Here is a 20,414-nt window from a genome sequence, read left to right as displayed (position 1 = left end):
TTTTGAAAAACTTTTACCACGTCGTAACTACAATCCCCTTCCCTTTCATGAATGTGACCTACCGAATTAGACTATTTACCGGATTTGTAATCACATAAGCAACACGACGGGTGCCACATGTGGAGCAGGATCTGCTTACCCTTCCGGAGCACCTGAGATCACCCCTAGTTTTTGGTGGGGTTCGTGTTGTTTATTCTTTAGTTTTCTATGTTGTGTCATGTGTACTATTGTTTTTCTGTTTGTCTTTTTTTATTTTTAGCCATGGCGTTGTCAGTTTGTTTTAGATTTATGAGTTTGACTGTCCCTTTGGTATCTTTCGTCCCTCTTTTAAGAGAATATTGGTTACTCGCGGTATTGAACACTGCCTAGAGATCCCCATTTTTAAGCATGCTAATTCAAGAGAGTAAAACAATAACACATATCAAAATTGTTTCACATATATCAAACTTTTGCCTTTTCTTTATTGAATAAATCATCAAAGTTAAAAAATCGCCGAACAGTTGAATGATAAATAAAAAAATGTAACCGAAAATAAGTGTTACAGAATGTGCGAAGATGACCTTTAAAGTCCCTTTTTGTTTACAGCTCTAAGTGTATTGATAATAAACAATGGTCTGAACATGTTGATCGTAGTAAAGTTAATGGATGTATCCTTGATTTGTGCCAGGAAATAAACTAAAGTCTGTTTATGAAAGAAAAAAATTATACCATAATTTGGCACGGTATATATATATCAATATTTAATAAGTATGTGAGCATGACTATCACCATTTAAAAAATTTCACTAAAACAAACGATTAGAACATTTTTTTATGGAAAAAAAAAGATCTATATGTAATACAATGGAGAACATTATAGAATGATATAACATACAAAACGAAGATGTACCGATAAGCATAACCTGGTATGTACATAGTTGCTCATTTCTTATATACCAAATGGTGAAAAATGTAAAAAATAAAATAAAATAACAGACCACAAATTAAACCCAAACAAATGAACAGAAAAGTCTAAGCAAATATAAAAATCACAGCCATCGTAATTTCGATAATTTACAAACAGGTTACATGTAGCTACTCTTGAACAGCTTCTATAAAATTTACATTATTAATTTACAATTATAAGCCAAATCTATGACACAGAAGCCACAATCAAATAAAGAGAACGCTAACATAAAGTGAATGTGGAACAAGGACGCGAAACGTTTCAGACCAACCGAGATGGTCAGACGAATAAGTGTCTATGGATCGTTCAAGGCCCGCAGAAGCTCTAAAATAAATGATGCAAAATGTGCGACATGGCAATGCACTAGTGAACGTCCAACACTATATTCATGAACAAATCTTTTTACTTCTATAAACATTGTTGTGTGAACATTTTTATCTGAAATTGAGCATAAAATTGAGAATGGTAATGAGGAATGTGTCAAAAAGAAAATAACCCGACCAAAAAGCATACATATCAATTTTAATATTTCATTATATAATCTGCGTAAAATTATTTTATTATCTTGCTCTAATTATATAACTATATAATTATATGAATCAGTGTAGGACCTAAAACTATAATGCACAATTGAATCGTTCACCTTCTATAAGATAAGCCGACCTCTGAACATTTTGAAAAGGGGAACATTTTTTACCCAGTCACAGACAATCTATAGACCTTTCAGAGTTGTGTCATGTACAAGGAGCGTGTCAAATATCACATATAATATATATATAACTTTATTTGCAAAAAGTAAAACCTTGACGGGTTAAAATGCAAACTTAAGAAACATATACACAAGAAACATGCACTACATGAATAAAGTTCTAAACAAGTCAAGTAAATATTAATAATATATATATATATATATATATATATATGTATATATATAAGTATCAAAAATAAGGTCCACACCTTATTTTTGCACCTCAATGGACTGCTTTATATAGGATACAACACTTGACAAAATATCTTTTTGGGGATCTAAATAGTTTTAAGTTTACAGTTTGAGTCAAGCTGGTTAAAGTAAGGATATTGAGTTTTAATTGCATTCAACGCAAAAAACATGTTTGAATAATTTTAAAGTGCGCAATAATCGTAAAGAAACGCAAAAATGACGATAAAATTTTATCTTGTAATTATCGAGATATTTCCAAAATACTGTCTGCTCGTCATTTGCTCACCTGAACGATTTAGTAAAACACGCCACTAATACCCTCAAATTATACCAAACGGAAGTGAAGCACAGTGGGTCACCCTGATCAAATACGCGTATGAAACAGATCAGCTCGCAAAGTAAAATAACAGTTTTGATATATATCGGTGACAATTATCAACCGAATCTACATTGAGAATATTGATATACATTTATCGAGGCTTGATAATCGCATAAATATTTTCATCAATGTTTAAAACTAGAAACGTATTGAAAAAACATCTAAAAGCACAAATCAACCTTTTTTCTTTAAACTACTTACATGTGCATCCAAAAGTGGCAAAATAGATAACTAGTTTATTGATGGTGACCGCGTAATGGGAGAAGCAGAAGTAGAACTGTGCATGTGAAGTTCCATGGCAGAGAAACGGCTTTAAATCACGTGCTTTTAATTAAGTACACTCCCAACACGTGCTTCCAAAAGACGACAGAGGACTTAACTTGTTGATTTGTTGTTAGATTAAACTATGTGGTTTTTTCTGGGCTACAAAAATATAGATGTTCTTTCTACTTACCGACGGACTTTAGTTACATCAGCATTTCAAATTGTATAAATTTATTCTCCAGATAATGTGAAGAATTGCGTACTGTCAGTCACAGTAATCTGCTTAACTTGTTTAGAAACTTGAATACGTATTGATCAAGCTATTTCTTTAAAATGCAATACTGGATAGACTTGTAATTAACCTAAATAGAAATTTAAAAATCAAACAAAATTTTACAAAAGTACCGAAGGTCGAGTGAGGTTGCCTGGGGGTTTCAACAAAAACTATGGTATAATTAAAAACTAATTGTTCAGAGAACAATTGAAGGTCTTTCAACCAATAAGGATCTATTTTGATATGAAACTATTAAGATTCAGTTGAAAATGTCAGTTCCTATGGCTTAATGATGTATAAATATGAATTTCAAGCAAAGGTCAAAATCTAGAACGTCCAACTAACCTATGACCTTGATCTCAATTTCAAGGTCATAAACCAAGGATACCAAATCAATAGACCCTAGGTCTGTATTATGTATAGTTCATGAGTAATATCCCTTTACGCATAATTCTAAATATAAGAGGGGCAAAAACTCCCATTTATTGTCTACGCGTCCTTCCAATCAAAATTTATAAGTTACATGTCGCAACTAACAATTTAATAAAAATAATTTGTCGAAATCTTATAAAGTTAATGAAAATAAGTGAAAATAAGCCAATATTAAAATTTAGAATTTGACCTTGACCTATGACCTTGACCTAATTTTCATTTTTTTGGATCAAGGATCTTAAATCAAAAGACCCTAGGTCTCTATCACTTATGGTTTACCAGTTAGAAATGCATATCACTTATATCATATATAAAAGGGGGGATAACTCTCATATGGAGTGTCCAGATAGCTTCGGTCAAAATGAAACAGAACATTCTGAGGATATAACGAGCAATTTGGAAAAATAAATTTGTCGGTTTCTTATACGGTTGCGAATATTAAGCGATAACAAGAAAAACAGTGTTTGGGGAGATAACTCTTACATTGAAAAGATTTTGGTTACACAATATGAGTCACAAAAGCGTAATAACTGTTCGATATCATATACCATATGTCTAAGCGACATCTTTCGAAACAAAAAAACTGTGAAGCAAAAAAAGTTGGCTGAAGAAAAATAATAATAATTAAAATGTCAATTGTTCTTGAACAATTGAGAGGTCTTTCCTTTTATAATGTAAAATATATGTTCAAATAGACGTAGAATGTATTGAAAAGCTTTAAAACACACTGAAAATCCTTAAAATAAGGTCAAAAACACATAATTCGCTATATGGGACATGACCTTGACCTTTGACCTTTTGACCTTTGTCAAGGTCATTAGTCCCCAATGTCATTGCTGAAGACCCCATGGGTCTAGGACCTTTGGTTATATAGTAAAAGCTGATTTTGTCTTTTCAGAAACCTAAAACAGGGGTTATGCCCCTTATAAAAAGGTCAAATCTCTTTTGTCAAAATCTAACAAAGTTGCGCCTTAATGACCCAAACATTTTCCACTATTCAAAACTTCTGTAAGTATAATGGTTTCTGAGATTATCCCATAACAAGGTGTTAGGTCAAAGGTCAAGGTCAACATACAAATTTGACCTTGAGGTATTTTTCAAAGATACATGAATTGATGATGATTGGTGAAGATCCTAGGTGTCTACGACTTACGGTTTCTGAGTTTTGGTGGCCAACCGACACCGGTTAATTTTCATAGGGGCATAACCCTACCAATGAGTCGTTGAATCTTTTCGATCCAAATGTAATTAAGAACCGGGGTCTGGTCCTGAACAAATTTCACCCTTTGTTTTTTTTCTACCTATTACGGTTACGGTGTTGGAACGATAACAAGGTTTTTGGGTTTTGGAGGGATTACTCCGAACCGACAAAATATTTCGACTCACAGGGTGAGTTCCGGATAGGTATTCATGACACCGATACAAAGTGTGAACATGAAAGCAACACGTCTTACGGTTACGGAGGGAAATTTTGTCAAAGTTTGGCGGAACAAGAAGAATAATAATTAAACTGTCAATTGTTCTTGAACAATTGAGAGGTCTTTCCTTTTGTAATGTAAAATACATGTTCCAACAGACGTAGAATGTATTGAAAAGGTCAAAGTCAACCTTTAAAAGCTCGAAAACACACTAAAATTCCTTTAAATAAGGTTAAAAACACTAAATTCGCTATCTGGGACATGACCTTGACCTTTGACCTTTTGACCTTTGTCAAGGTCATTAGTCCCAAATGTCATTAATGAAGACCCCAAGGGTCTAGGACCTTTGGTTATATGGTAAAAGCTGATTTTGTCTTTTCAGAAACCTTAAACAGGGGTTATGCCCCTTAAAGAAAGGTCAAATCTCTTTGGTCAAAATGTAACAAAGTTGCGCCATAATGACCTAAACATTTTCCACTATTTAAAACTTCTGTAAGTATAACGGTTTTTGAGATTATCCCATAACAAGGTGTTAGGTCAAAGGTCAAGGTCAACATACAAATTTGACCTTGAGGTATTTTTCAAAGATACATGAATTGATGATGATTGGTGAAGATCCTAGGTGTCTACGACTTACGGTTTTTGAGTTTTGGTGGTCCACCGACACCGGTTAATTTTCATAGGGGCATAACCCTACCAATGAGTCGTTGAATCTTTTCGATCCAAACGTAACGAAGAACCGGGGTGAGGTCCTGAACAAATTTCACCCTTCATTTTTTTTCTACCTATTACGGTTACGGTGTTGGAACGATAACAAGGTTTTTGGGTTTCGGAGGGATTACTCCAAACCGACAAAATATTTCGACTCACAGGGTGAGTTCCGGATAGGTATTCATGACACCAATACAAAGTGTGAACATGAAAGCGACACGTCTTACGGTTACGGAGGGAAATTTTGTTAAAGTTTGGCGGAACAAGAAGAATAATAATTAAACTGTCAATTGTTCTTGAACAATTGAGAGGTCTTTCCTTTTGTAATGTAAAATACATGTTCAAACAGACGTAAAATGTATTGAAAAGGTCAAAGTCAACCTTAAAAAGCTCGAAAAAACACTAAAAATCCTTTATATAAGGTTAAAAACACTAAATTCGCTATCTGGGACATGACCTTGACCTTTGACCTTTTGACCTTTGTCAAGGTCATGAGTCCCCAATGCCATTACTGAAAACCCCAAGGGTCTAGGACCTTTGGTTATATAGTAAAACCTGATTTTGTCTTTTCAGAAACCTAAAACAGGGGTTATGCCCCTTAAAAAAAGGTCAAATCTTTTTAGTCAAAATGTAACAAAGTTGCGCCATAATGACCCAAACATTTTCCACTATTTAAAACTTCTGTAAGTATAATTGTTCCTGAGATTATCCCATAACAAGGTATTAGGTCAAAGGTCAAGGTCAAGATACAAATATGGCCTTGAGGTATTTTACAAAGATACATGAATTGATGATGATTGGTGAAGATCCTAGGTGTCTACGACTTACGGTTTCTGAGTTTTGGTGGTCAACCGACACCGGTTAATTTTCATAGGGGCATAACCCTACCAATGAGTCGTTGAATCTTTTCGATCCAAATGTAACGAAGAACCGGGGTCTGGTCCTGAACAAATTTCACCCTTTGTTTTTTTTCTACCTATTATGGTTACAGTGTTGGAACGATAACAAGGTTTTTGGGTTTCGGAGGGATTACTCCGAACCGACAAAATATTTCGACTAACAGGGTGAGTTCCAGATAGGTATTCATGACACCGATACAAAGTGTGAACGTGAAAGCGACACGTCTTACGGTTAACGCGGCTAAATTTGTCAAAGTTTGGCGGAAAAAGAATAATAATAATAATAATAAACAGAAGAAATACAGTAAGGTCTTTCCCTTTTGTAAAAGGAAAGACCTTAATTAAACTGTCAATTGTTCTTGAACAATTGAGAGGTCTTTCCTTTTGTAATGTAAAATACATGTTCAAACAGACGTAGAATGTATTGAAAAGCTTTAAAACACACTGAAAAACCTTTGAATAAGGTTAAAAACACCAAATTCGCTATATGGGACATGACCTTGACCTTTGACCTTTTGACCTTTGTCAAGGTCATTAGTTCCAAATGTCATTGCTGAAGACCCCATGGGTCTAGGACCTTTGGTTATATAGTAAAAGCTGATTTTGTCTTTTCAGAAACCTAAATCAGGGGTTATGCCCCTTACAGAAAGGTCAAATCTCTTCGGTCAAAATGTAACAAAGTTGCGCCATAATGACCCAAACATTTTCCACTATTTAAAACTTCTGTAAGTATAATGGTTTCTGAGATTATCCCATAACAAGGTGTTAGGTCAAAGGTCAAGGTCAACATACAAATTTGACCTTGAGGTATTTTTCAAAGATACATGAATTGATGATGATTGGTGAAGATCCTAGGTGTCTACGACTTACGGTTTCAGAGTTTTGGTGGCCAACCGACACCGGTTAATTTTCAGAGGGGCATAACCCTACCAATGAGTCGTTGAATCTTTTCGATCCAAATGTAACGAAGAACCGGGGTCTGGTCCTGAACAAATTTCACCCTTCGGTTTTTTTCTACCTATTACGGTTACAGTGTTGGAACGATAACAAGGTTTTTTGGTTTCGGAGGGATTACTCCGAACCGACAAAATATTTCGACTCACAGGGTGAGTTCCGGATAGGTATTCATGACACAGATACAAAGTGTGAATATGAAAGCGACACGTCTTACGGTTAACGCGGCTAAATTTGTCAAAGTTTGACGGAAGAATAATAATAATAATAATAATAATAATAATAATAAACAAAAGAAATACAGTAAGGTCTTTCCCTTTTGTAAAAGGAAAGACCTTAATTAAACTGTCAATTGTTCTTGAACAATTGAGAGGTCTTTCCTTTTGTAATGTAAAATACATGTTCAAATAGACGTAGAATGTATTGAAAAGCTTTAAAACACACTGAAAAACCTTTAAATAAGGTTAAAAACACCAAATTCGCTATATGGGACATGACCTTGACCTTTGACCTTTTGACCTTTGTCAAGGTCATTAGTCCCCAATGTCATTGCCGAAGACCCCATGGGTCTAGGACCTTTGGTTATATAGTAAAAGATGATTTTGTCTTTCCAGAAACCTAAAACAGGTGTTATGCCCCTTAAAAAAAGGTCCAATCTCTTCGGTCAAAATGTAACAAAGTTGTGCCGTAATGACCCAAACATTTTCCACTATTTAAAACTTCTGTAAGTATAATGGTTTTTGAGTTGTTCTGATAACAAGGTGTTAGGTCAAAGGTCAAGGTCAACATACACATTTGACCTTGAGGTATTTTTGAAAGTCTCATGAATTGTTGATGAATGGTGAAGATCCTAGGTCTCTACGATTTACGGTTTCTGAGTTTTGGTGGTCCACCGACACCGGTTAATTTTCAAAGGGGCATAACCCTACCAATGAGTCGTTGAATCTTTTCGAATCAAATGTAACGAAGAACCGGGGTCTGGTCCTGAACAAATTTCACCCTTCGTTTTTTTTCTATCTATTACGGTTACGGTGTTGGAACGATAACAAGGTTTTTTGGTTTCGGAGGGATTACTCCGAACCGACAAAATATTTCGACTAACAGGGTGAGTTCCAGATAGGTATTCATGACACTGATACAAAGTGAGAACATGAAAGCGACACGTCTTCAGTTTAGGCTGCTAACTTCGTCAAAGTTTGGCGGAAAAAGAATAATAATAAACAGAAGAAATACAGTAAGGTCTTTCCTTATAGAAAAAGGAAAGACCTTAATAATAATCAGAAGAAATACAGTAAGGTCTTTCCCTTTAGTAAAAGGAAAGACCTTAATAATAATCAGAAGAAATACAGTAAGGTCTTTCCTTATAGATAAAGGAAAGACCTTAATAATCAGAAGAAATACAGTAAGGTCTTTCCCTTTAGTAAAAGGAAAGACCTTAATAATCAGAAGAAATACAGTAAGGTCTTTCCTTATAGAAAAAGGAAAGACCTTAATTAAAAACCAATTGTTCAGAGAACAATTGAAGGTCTTTCAACCAATAAGGATCTATTTAGATACATAAGAGTCATCAGTGACGGTCAGACCACAATAGTTATAACGCCAAAGAAGTACAAATTCAGGGTTCATGCTCCAGATGGGTTAAAAGTTTTTTACTTCGCTAGTGCCATCCTTGAAAACAATCCGAACAATTCCATTTTTGAAACCAAAAACGTTTTTCGCGTTAATATAGCATAAAACATACTTAGTCTAACTAATGGTGGTAAAGAGATAACGTAAAACATTCTTCAATACTACGAATTTAAGCATATCCAATGTTAGTCAATCAATTAACAATTAACTTTTTAAGCGCTTGCGTTGCACTGTACATTCTTGGCACATTCAATTACACGTTCCCATTCTGACCTTACCTAGCTACGTATTTATGCATCTCGAACGTTCTTTTATGGCTTTCGTATTATCATCGGATTGGATTAATTTTTAAAGAATATGACTACCATCGTTGAGGAAACAATAACAAAAATTTTATTGAAATAAAGACCAATCTACTTTTTGGAAATTATAGAGGAGTATTAAGACCTATATTTGAGCAACAAATAATCGGAATCTACTTTTGTTTTATTAATCCGAAATATTTTTGTCTAAATCTTTTTAAAATCAATATTATTGTTTAATAAACTGAGTATTGCAATATTAAAGCCTCAGTAAAAACAATAAGAATTCAGAAACAAACAACTTTTGCTGAATGTTACACGTGTCAATACCAACGTAATACATGCAATAAGTACATTTATTACACAGGGTATAGACTTAAATGTCCACGTTTTCTAACTGGTGGACTGAATTTACTGGTTGTAAAATTGGATATTTTTGCTGTTCTATTGGCTGTGGTAGAGACTGCAGAAAAGGAATTCGTATTTATGGTTAAAGGCAATAACCTACATTTGTGGTAAAATGTGGGTTTACTTTTTAACTTTTTAAAAAATAAATAATAAAGTTCAACCCAATTTAGGCAACTAAGATACTTGCAGTTGTCTTTACACGAGTTTAAGTTCTGAATAAAGCGAAAGAGTGCAAAGTCTCTTAAAACTTATATTTATACGAAACACTCACGTAAAATTGTTTATTTTTAAACAGTCATTTCTGACCTACTCTCACTTGGCACATATCGCCCAAATCCACTCAATTTAAATTCTGAGCATATTTTGAAATCCTTTTTTAATGTAAATATGATGATCTGTAATATTTCAGTTGATCATGCAAAGTAATTATCATATACAATGATCAAGTCGTTGCTAAATTCAAATTTGAACAATGCAATTGTTACCATGAAAATTAGTAGTTTGTTTTAAATAAAATTTATTTTAATGTTATCTTGCTCACTTTGTGTTATGACATGTTGCCTGTCATCTAGAGGTTATTTTTGTGTTAATCTTATCAAAGAATATTTTTTTGAACAAAAAGTATAACATGAATGATAAAAATATTTAAAGTGAAAAATGATTGTATTCACTTGTTAACATATTATATAGCAGAAGTATAAGTGCTCTTCAATATTATCAATTTTTTTTTGTATGTTTGTAGGTACGTAGCAGCAACTCAATAAAAACCATTCAGATAAAGGACATTTGTATTTTGATAGTTGTTTCTGCCTTACAACCGCATTATGGTAGAATACCTGGATTAGAAATAATTCAACCTATATCATCTTAATTCATTCATAGTTACTTTAATTGTAGACAATGTTATACTATGGAATTTACCCTTCCGGAGAATCTGAGATCACTCTGAATTGGTGGGGCTGGTGTTTCTCATGTTTTATTTCTGTGCTGTGTTTTAACCATGGCATTGTCAGTTTATTTTAAACTTATTAGGTTGAATGACTGTATGTTATCTTACGCCTCTCCTTCAGAAACTTTGCCGATTAAATTCTCCAAAATATTGTATTACATGAATGGGAATCAGTAGCTACAGAGCAACAGAACTCTGTCTGACTTCATGACTTACAATGCAAGATAGGATATTCTATGAAATAGTAACAATAAGATTCATTATAATTGAGATATGTACACATATAACTTTGAAGGATCGAGGCATAAACCTTTTAAAATGTCTTCAATGATTTAGATTAAGCTCTTGTACGCGGATTTCATTTTAGCATTTTAGCATAAGGTTTTTCTTATACGTAATGAAAATTCACATTTAACGAAAAGACCAATACAAAGTACATTTTCTTGAGAATCTTTTTTAAAAAGTATTTATAAACAAATCTACAGAGATTTCGGATGATTGAAAATTTCGATCTTACTCTGAAATTAGTTCTGAAATTGTATCAAGCGTTTAGATTTTCCAGTTATGTACACAACCATTCCCCATGTGAGATCGCAAAATCGTTTTAAAGAAATATTCCTAAATGCTTTTCAACATCCAAATAGTAGCATACGCTACAAATGTATTACTTTGGGATACCATACAGCATATTTTGTTAATATTGTAAACCAACAATGAAATTATGCTACACAAATGAACAATTTAGTGATTGGTATACTGGAGACTCTTATTGACAGCATAAAAGATACATGTTGAATTTAGAGGTTGACTTTTCCTGCAAATTGTTGGAAATCCTATGGGAACGAACTGTTTTTCAATTAATTAGAGTTCATCACACATGTCAAAAACAAGAAGATCAAAGAAGGCAGATCATTTAACTCCTCATTCAGATATATTGATGATGTTTTTTTTCTATTAACAGTCCATACCTGTCTGACAAGGTTCCATGAATGTATCCTCCATAACTAAAACTTCAAGAAACAGCATACACGGCTTCCTCTGTCTCATGCTTAGAATAACATGTTACTTCAAATTTAATATAAGCAGTACCAGAATCGCTGACAAACGAGACGATTTCTAATTTGAAATTATCAAATCTCCCCACCTTATCAGCAATATATCAACTTCACCCGCATATATAGGATATAACGTAACACGTCACAAGTGTGTGATTAAATAATTGACGAACCAGTATTATGTTAGAGAACGTCTTGTTTTTTTTTAAAGTTCATCGGAAAATACCTGGACATAGTTGATGTATATATTCCGTATCAACTTCACAAATAATACACTATGGTCTTAAAGAATAGATTCTAGCTACTGACGTTGTTTATAATCCAAATAACGTGTTATAGTATTCGCGGTCAATTTTTACATTTACTGTGTAGTCTAATTTTGGTAATAGCTATTTGACATGGATCCTTATTGTGCTAAGATAAAGTTAAGCATGCTTGTCTTTGCTTTTTGTAATGTGCCTTGTCTATTTGCTTTTTCGTTTTTCTTTGTTGATATATTTGTTTGATTTTATCTTGTTGATAATTATTAAGATTATAACACAATATTGACTGCTGTATCCCTATTTTTGACTTTTTAAACTATAATATCTATTTGTTTTGTTCACACATTGTAGTAGGGACTTTTCGTTTATAATTTTCCTCGGAGTTCTGTTTTTTTTTTTAAATTTGCTGTTTATGTCTGAACACAGCATTAAATTCCCAAAATTATAATAATACTTTTACACTTATGTTTGCATCGGCAGAGGTCTGAAATGTTTTCACTTTTTTTTGTTTTCGAGAAATGGTACTATTGCTTCCACTCCGAGGTAACAAACAGAATCAAAATACCGTTGCCAATTTCAATTAGATATAATTGTCTAATTACTTAGATAAAAGGTAGTAGAATAAGAACCCAAATACATGTAATAATAAACAATTCCGTTATGAAGGTCCCTATATATTATCATTTCTAAGAACGATTCCCAACAATTTAACGATTTCAACCTTCATTGTTTTTTATTCGTAGCCAAACTCTATATAAAACGCTTTGGTTTTTATTCTGTTTAATTCATCGTTTATATCTAATCTCAAGGTTGATTAAATATAGTTCGCAGGTGGTAATATTAATAAGTCATAATAGATGAAAATGTTGAATGCCGGAAAAACTTTTCGTCAGCAGTGTCGTTAGAAAAAAAAACACTCTGGGATTGGCTGTCAAATTCATGTGCTAAATTTGAATCAAATTTGAATATTTAAATTAGGGCATACTTAAACCTATATCTAAAATACAAAATGACTAAAAGAATCGAGAAAAGAAAATTGCATGAACGATTTATAATGTTTCAACATTTCAGGTGGTTTTTTTTAATTTGAATCAGTAACAATATAATTAACTATTTTTAAATATGATTCTAAAGAATGTACATGGTCTTTGGCTTGATACAGACATACATAAACATATACAGACAAGCCTGTGCAATAGTATATCGTATAAAAGACGTACAAGTTATCTTTTTACTGGTACAAGAACGACATCACTTGATAATTCGTAACATTTCCGTCAGTCATCTCCAGCAAAGATAAAATGATTAGGAATTCAAATGAAGTTGAATTATTGACTTCATATCCAATATTATGAATAATTCAACCAAAGTAAATGTTGATATTGACATATTATATTACAATCTCATTTTAAGCTCACCTGGCCCGAAGGGCCAAGTGAGCTTTTCACATCACTTTGCATCAGGCGTCTATCGTCGTCGTTTACTTTTATAAAAATCTTCTCCTCTGAAACTACTGGGCAAAATTAAACTTAACTTGACCACAATCATCATTGGGGTATCAAGTTTTAAAAATGTGTCCGATGACCCGGCCACCTAACCAAGATGGCCGCCATGGCTAAAAATAGAACATAGAGGTAAAATGTAGATTTTGGCTTATATCTCTGAAAATAAAGCATTTAGAGCAAATTTGACAGAACAAAATTGTTTATCAGGTCAAGATCTATCTGCTCTAAAATTGTCAGATAAATCGGAGAACCGGTTGTTTGGTTGCTGCCCCTAAATTGGTAGTTTTAAGGAAATTTTGCCGTTTTGGGTTATTATTTTGAATATTATTATAGATAGAGGTAAACTGTGAAAGCAATAATGTTCAGCAAAGTAAGATCTACAAATAAGTCAAATGATCAAAATGATCAATTGACCCCTTAAGGAGTTATTGCCCTTTATAGTCAATTTTTAACAATTTTTCGTAAATTTTTGTAATCTTTTACAAAAATCTTCTCCTCTGAAAGGACTAAGGCAAATTTAACCAAACTTGTCCACACTCATCATTAGGGTATGTAGTGTAAAAATGGTAGCCTTTGACCCGGTCAGCCAACCACGATTGGCGTCATGGCTAAAAATAGAACATAGGGGTAAAATTAAGATTTTGGCTTATAGATCTGAAATCAAAGCATTTACAGCAAATCTGACTGGTGGCAAAAAAGTTCATCAGATTTATATATATCTGCCCTGAAATTTTCAGACAAATCCGACAACCAGTTGTTAGGTTGCTTCCCCTTAGTTAGTAATTCTATGGAAATTTTGCAGTTTTTTGCTATTATCTTAGATATATTTATAGTATCTAATAATATCTTATTCTATAAATTATGATTTTAACCTTTTTTTACATGATTTCCAAAGCATCAGTAAATGAAGGTGAGCGACACAGGCTCTTTAGAGCCTCTAGTTATAAATGTTTGAATCGAACAAAAAATGGGTTTTAAAACAACTTTCAGATAATAAGATGATGTGACATTCATAGATGTATTTCAATTTTGAACTGTATCAAGTTCAACCAAAAGATTTTTTTATGAATTTGTGCATCCAAAGCACTTTTACCATGACTAATCTTCAGCAGTAACGCTCATACCTAAATAATCAAACACGAGGTTAAATGAGTATTATGGCGTATCAAAGTATAATCCTGGTACCTTTCATAACTATTTACACCACTTAGTCGATATCATAGCTGGTTGACGTTTCGTTCCCGAGGGTATCACCTTCCCAGTAGTCAGCACTTCAGTAATGACATGCAAATCAATTATATGGTCATTTTTATAAATTTACTGTTTGCAAAAGTGTGTTTTCTTTTTAATTACTAAGGATTTTTTTTATTCCAGGTTAAGATTACCTCATCCGTATTTGGCACAACCTTTTGAAATTTTGGGTCCTCAATAATTTTTGATTTTATACTTGTATGATATTTTCACTATTTTGATCTGAGCGTCACTGATGAGTGTTATGTAAACGAAACCAGCGTCTGGCGTATCAAATTGTAAGCCTGGTACCTTTGATAACTAAACAGATAGAAATGTTGAAATGTTACATGTATGTCTGTTTATATCTTCATAAATTTTGTAGAATTGTAAAGAAACATAGATCCATCCATAGGGATAACAGGTTTAACCACTTTGAGCGTCTCAAGAGTTGTATGTCTATGTTCGTTAGCAGTTTTACTCTTCCCCATTAAATTTTCATTGTAATTGAAGAATTTAAATGGCCCGATAAATAATCAATTTTGAACACTTAAAAAAAAGTTAGGAATAGAGGGCACACAAAATGAATGTGAAGACGATATACTAATACTTTTACTTGAGAAGACGTTCAAGGCAAAACTCATTGTTAAGGCAAAGACACATATCAAAACTAATTATGTTCTTTATCTGATTTCTCATATTTTCATGTTGGTAGCCTGCAACAAAAAAGAAAGTAAATATAAAAATTCAATGACATAATCGATACTTGAAGTAAAACAAAAACTTGCATGTATGCATTTAAATATTTGAATCATTCATGTTATATATCATGCATATCGTATCTTCCTTTTTTGGTTAGTCAATTCGTTTCTATTTATTCCTATTAACCTTGATTCGTTTTTGCTTTGTTTTAGAGTAAATTGTGTTTTCATGTTCTCATTAATATCGTTTTGGGTTCGGAAAAGTGTGTGGATATTATCTGTTCGTCCTAAAAAAGTTTTGTTAAGATATATATTGATATAGGAAGATGTGGTGTGAGTGTTAATGAGACAAATCTATACTTTTTTGTCCCATAGCAATGGTTAAGGTGGGTGAAAGTTCTTTTCAAAACGTTTATTTATAAAAATACAGTCATTTTCATCCGGCTATCAATATTGACCTCAAGGCAAGTACTTGTAAATGCCATGATCCTTTAACGTTGTTATATGAAGGCGATTTATTCGACTATTCAATGCATTGAAAAAAATGATCGAATAGTTAAAGTCGCATTGTATCCTATGTGTGTCAGTCTTTTATATTTTATATATATTTTCATTTCATGATATATGCAATACGTGTATTTCTCATGGTAATAAGGGTGACTGGGGAATAGAAATATGGTCTCTCGGTCTTCTCCCGACAGGCAGTAAAACGCTTGTCGAAGTAGGGCGTCCGTTTGGCTGTGTGGGATGTATGAAGTTCGCAGTCACGTCCGGTCAGAATGGGGACGCTAAATCCGATGTCTCGTGTAAAGAGAGTGCCACGCTCTTTGCACGTTAAGAACCCTTATAACGACTCCTTGAGGGCCCGTAGGTGGCCTGTCATAAGGCAAAATTTCTGTCCCTATCCAATATACAGTCACTCATTTTCCAGTGGCAGTCGAAATTTCCCCGACCATCATCCCTTATGACCCATATTATGACAAGACCTACCTATTGTATTCATTGTGAACTTGTTCTCGTCCTGAATATGCATGAAATATTTGCCACTGGACGTTAAACAACCAACAATCAATCAATCAATCAGTGAAATAATGTCCGAATAAAATACACATGTAGTAATAGTTCTTTATTCTGGCATATATTTTGTTTCCGTTTTAAGTTACCATTACGTCAGTCAGTCGCACTGTGTAGAGACAATTGGAACATATGTGTGGTGTTTTGTGCCTTACCCAACGGAATATTAAGTTCTTTTTCAATCAGAAGTTTACAAGTATAATGGATTTTCAACCAAACCAGTCAGTACAAATTTACACAAATTTTTTTTTTAAATGCTAAAACATTGTAAAAGCAATTACCGCTATTTTATTTTAAATAATGCTTATAATGCAAAAAATTTGAAGATATTAAACTAGTTATGCATTCCTAATCATATTAATCTTACTTTTTGAATTTAAAAAACCCAATATGCAAACTACTGAGTTATTTTAATCCAATCACATTTAGTCTTTTATTCATGCCATTATCTTTCAAATGAAAAAAAAAAAAGAACAATGTGAGATATGAGGTAAATGCAAATTTGACAGCGAACTCAACACTAGTAGAAGCAAATAAAAATAGACTCCGGACTAATATAGATTATACAATAGTAGACATCTGTATGTGACTCTATGGATGTATCTCAGTTACAATATTTGAAATACGTTTTGATATCAATATTTAGGAAAAATATGTATAGCAATATCTTACCACATATGTAGATCATTGAAGCCTAATACCGGACCCCCTTTCTGCATTCTCTACCACAGCCAATGGAACAACAAAGATATCCATTTTTACACCCAGAACTTCCACAAAAGTCAGCACAATGGGAAGCATCACCAGAGGGAACAGGGCATTTCAGTCTATAGCCTGTCAAAAATGAACTTATTCCTTTTATGTTGACATAAACTAAAATGAGCAATATGGCTTGTTTAAACTATTAATTTTTATACTGAGGATTTGACTCATTAAGGTTGATCCATGGTATACCGCCATCTCGAATCGTACACTCACAGTACAAAATCGGTCTAGTTATTTGCTTTAATCTGCAAATTTGGAGACAGATTTTCAAATCTATAGTTAGACTGTTTATTTGTATGATGAAAACTAGGTGAATTATTGTATTATTCAAAATATTCAAACAAATATAATTTTTTGTTGTTTTAAAAATCATTTTTACAAATGAGCCATTTAAGGGGAGATAACACTTTTAGTAAAAAAATAAACTGGACTGATAGGGATTTTTTTTTACTTGTAGCAAGAAAACAAGTACGGTGACACCATTTTTTTTTTTATTTTCTTAAAATATACAATAAAACCTATATAGCTATCTCCTCACAATTTATTTCAAAATTATGTCTCATAGAAAAAAAAATTATGCACACAAATGTGTTTTTTCATGAACAATATGACCAAATTAAGGCAATATTTAACGACTCATAGGTTGAAAAATAGCACGGCGACCCATACTTTTTATTATATTTTTGAAAAAAGCATAGTAATATCCTCATTTTTGCAAATTATAAGAAAATTCTATCTCAAAAATTCTTTACTTGTGACCTATCTGAAATTTGAAATATGTTACTATTTGGACTTTTAAAACTTTTCTGATAAATGATAATAAAAAAAAAAAAAAAAACAGATTACCGATTCAGCGTTGCTAAACTTCAGTTTTTTATCATGTGTTCATACTTTAGAATATTTGAAAAAGACATATTATGACTGGATGGAATTGACAACAGAGAAAAGACCGTACAGATTTTAGTTGGAGTTTATCCGCCGTATCAATTTATTCAAACTTACATATAAATAAAAACATAAAAAATGGGTGTCTACGTCGTCGAGATAAAACGGTAACAACCTCATGACCATCCTCTTAAATGATCATTTAGATATCAAAATCTAGTGTGTGTATATTCATATTTTCAATATTCTTTTGTATTTAACGATCGTAGTGATGTTCTTTAAAAATAGAAACACCCCCATCCGGCAATAGTACGAAGCTAAACATGGGAATTCGAGATACATTAACACGTAGCTAGGTAATGTCAGTATCTGTAGTATGTATTATTTTGTGAATCTCGGTACATGTATAAGCTTACTGACTTTCAAACAATAGTTTATAAAAAGGTAAAACGAAAATTACTAACGAAATAATTCTAAAAGTGTTATACCTAAGATAGTTTTTGGATCTGTTGAAGATTCTTCTATGGGTAGAAGAGTCAGAATCCGAGAGACAAAAAGTCATTGTGTAAGCTAGCAATTAAAACTCTACTACTATAATCAAGAATAACTCAGTTATAGTTCGTTTATATACAACTTATCATTCATTATACATGTATATTATGCTCTTGATTCGGAAACGTTTTTAGCTGTATGACCTATTTTATCATTGTGTTATTACTAACTTATGATACTTTTAATTGGTCCTTAAAATAAATTTATATTTTTAATAAAATAAATACATTATTTAAATACGCAAATTACAAAATATTTCCATACGTAAATGAATTTCGCCTGTTTAGTGAAAAGCTGAGTTTTCAAAGGAAATAGAATAAAATAAACTCGTTTTAATATTTTGTTTGAAGTTCAGCAGTTGTTTTTCTTTGCGATTTACACTTTGATCACGTACTCAATTGTATTTGTTATACATGTTATCCTGAAATATATAACAAGCCTTTGTCACTATCTTATCAACACGTTTATTGATATTTTTTTTAAATAGAACAAAATGTGTTATTGATTGCAAGTTATGTTGGGACCGGTTATTGAAGGAGTAGGTCCGGAAATGACCGATTTTAGCCTCAAATTTCAGGTTCATCTGACGAAAAATTTTTGACACTTTTTAAACGCTTAAGTGTCTATTTCAGTTGATTCAATAAGTTTATGTGAAAGATTATAACTAATTTACTCATTAAAAACGCTCCGATTCAAGCTTAAATATGAAAAATCTATCAAATATGCCAAAACATGTCATTTTTTAGATTGTTTTGGCGAAAATTAAAGTGGCCGCATCCGTGTTCATCCTCAACCTTTATATATGTTATGTATTTACATTGAATACAACTTTATTCAATATTAATAATGAACACAAATGCGGCCACTGTCATTTAAGACGGAAACCGTCTGAAATTTAACTAAAATGCTTAAATTGTGAAGATCTCAGTTATTTAGCATAACTTAATGATGCTAGTACCCGATATATGTGCATGGTATTGTCGAAAAACAGCTTATATTTATGTAGCAGAAGCATTCTACCTTCCAATAAAGAACTAAAAGTTTACAATTTAACAATTTTGTAAAACTGCTATATTTTGGGCCCAAAATGAGGTCTTACTGGACATACTCCTTTGTCCTATTTGGCGGTAAAAGTAATTGTTATTAACAGAATAAATCTAATGACAATATTTCATAATTTATTTTAATAAAAGTAGCTTAAAACATATACGTACCTAGACCAGACACTTCTGTGTTGAGGAGAAATGTCAGACATGCACAGATAAGAATTCCAGTAATGAGTTTGAACATTGTGTTGCTTTTCAGGCTGGCGATGATTGCATGATTGTAATCTTTAATCTTTTTATACTACATGTATTACTTGTAAAACAAATTAATTAATTGAAGGTGAAAAAAAAATAGCTTCCGACGAAACAACATAACGTAAACATGTCCCAAAATTGTCTAAAGGTTAACAATGATTTGAAAATTGTAATTTGAACCCTTTTTATACCAAATGCATTACTTATAAAAACAATATAATATTTTACAGGTGAAAAATTAGCTTGCGAATAAACCACACAACGCAAACATGCCCAAAATTTGATATTAGATGTACATGTAGATGCATTTCAAATAAGAACTTATATCGTGTTATGTCATATGTAAATATTTATTAAGGCGTTCACCTGGACCACTGTCACAACATGCCAACTATATCATTGAAACTTTTATGTACAGATGTATTCCAAATTATCTGTTGACCTTGTTTAAAACAATGAATGTTTGATAATGGGTTGTTTTCCCCTTAGCATTATAAATATATGACAAACAAATACAAAACATCCTGTCATGCTCCTCAAGGTAACTTGTTGTTTCCCATTTATCTTGAAAAAAAAGCA

The 20,414-nt window shown here is 32.5% G+C and overlaps 1 long non-coding RNA gene across 1 annotated transcript; it reads right to left on the bottom strand.

The window, feature by feature from the left end:
* Window positions 1-15,151: 15,151 nt before the first annotated feature.
* LOC143074587 (uncharacterized) lies at window positions 15,152-19,883 on the bottom strand. Its single transcript, XR_012977947.1, has 3 exons — window positions 19,749-19,883; window positions 17,005-17,166; window positions 15,152-15,273 (listed from the first exon to the last, which is right to left on the bottom strand). It is a non-coding gene; the product is annotated as an uncharacterized LOC143074587 (long non-coding RNA).
* Between the last annotated feature and the right edge of the window lie 531 nt (window positions 19,884-20,414).

Source organism: Mytilus galloprovincialis, chromosome 5 (assembly GCF_965363235.1).
Source record: "Mytilus galloprovincialis chromosome 5, xbMytGall1.hap1.1, whole genome shotgun sequence".
Classification (NCBI taxonomy): domain Eukaryota; kingdom Metazoa; phylum Mollusca; class Bivalvia; order Mytilida; family Mytilidae; genus Mytilus; species Mytilus galloprovincialis.
Note: the sequence above shows the minus strand (reverse complement) of the source record. Positions and strands in the feature narration are given on the sequence as shown.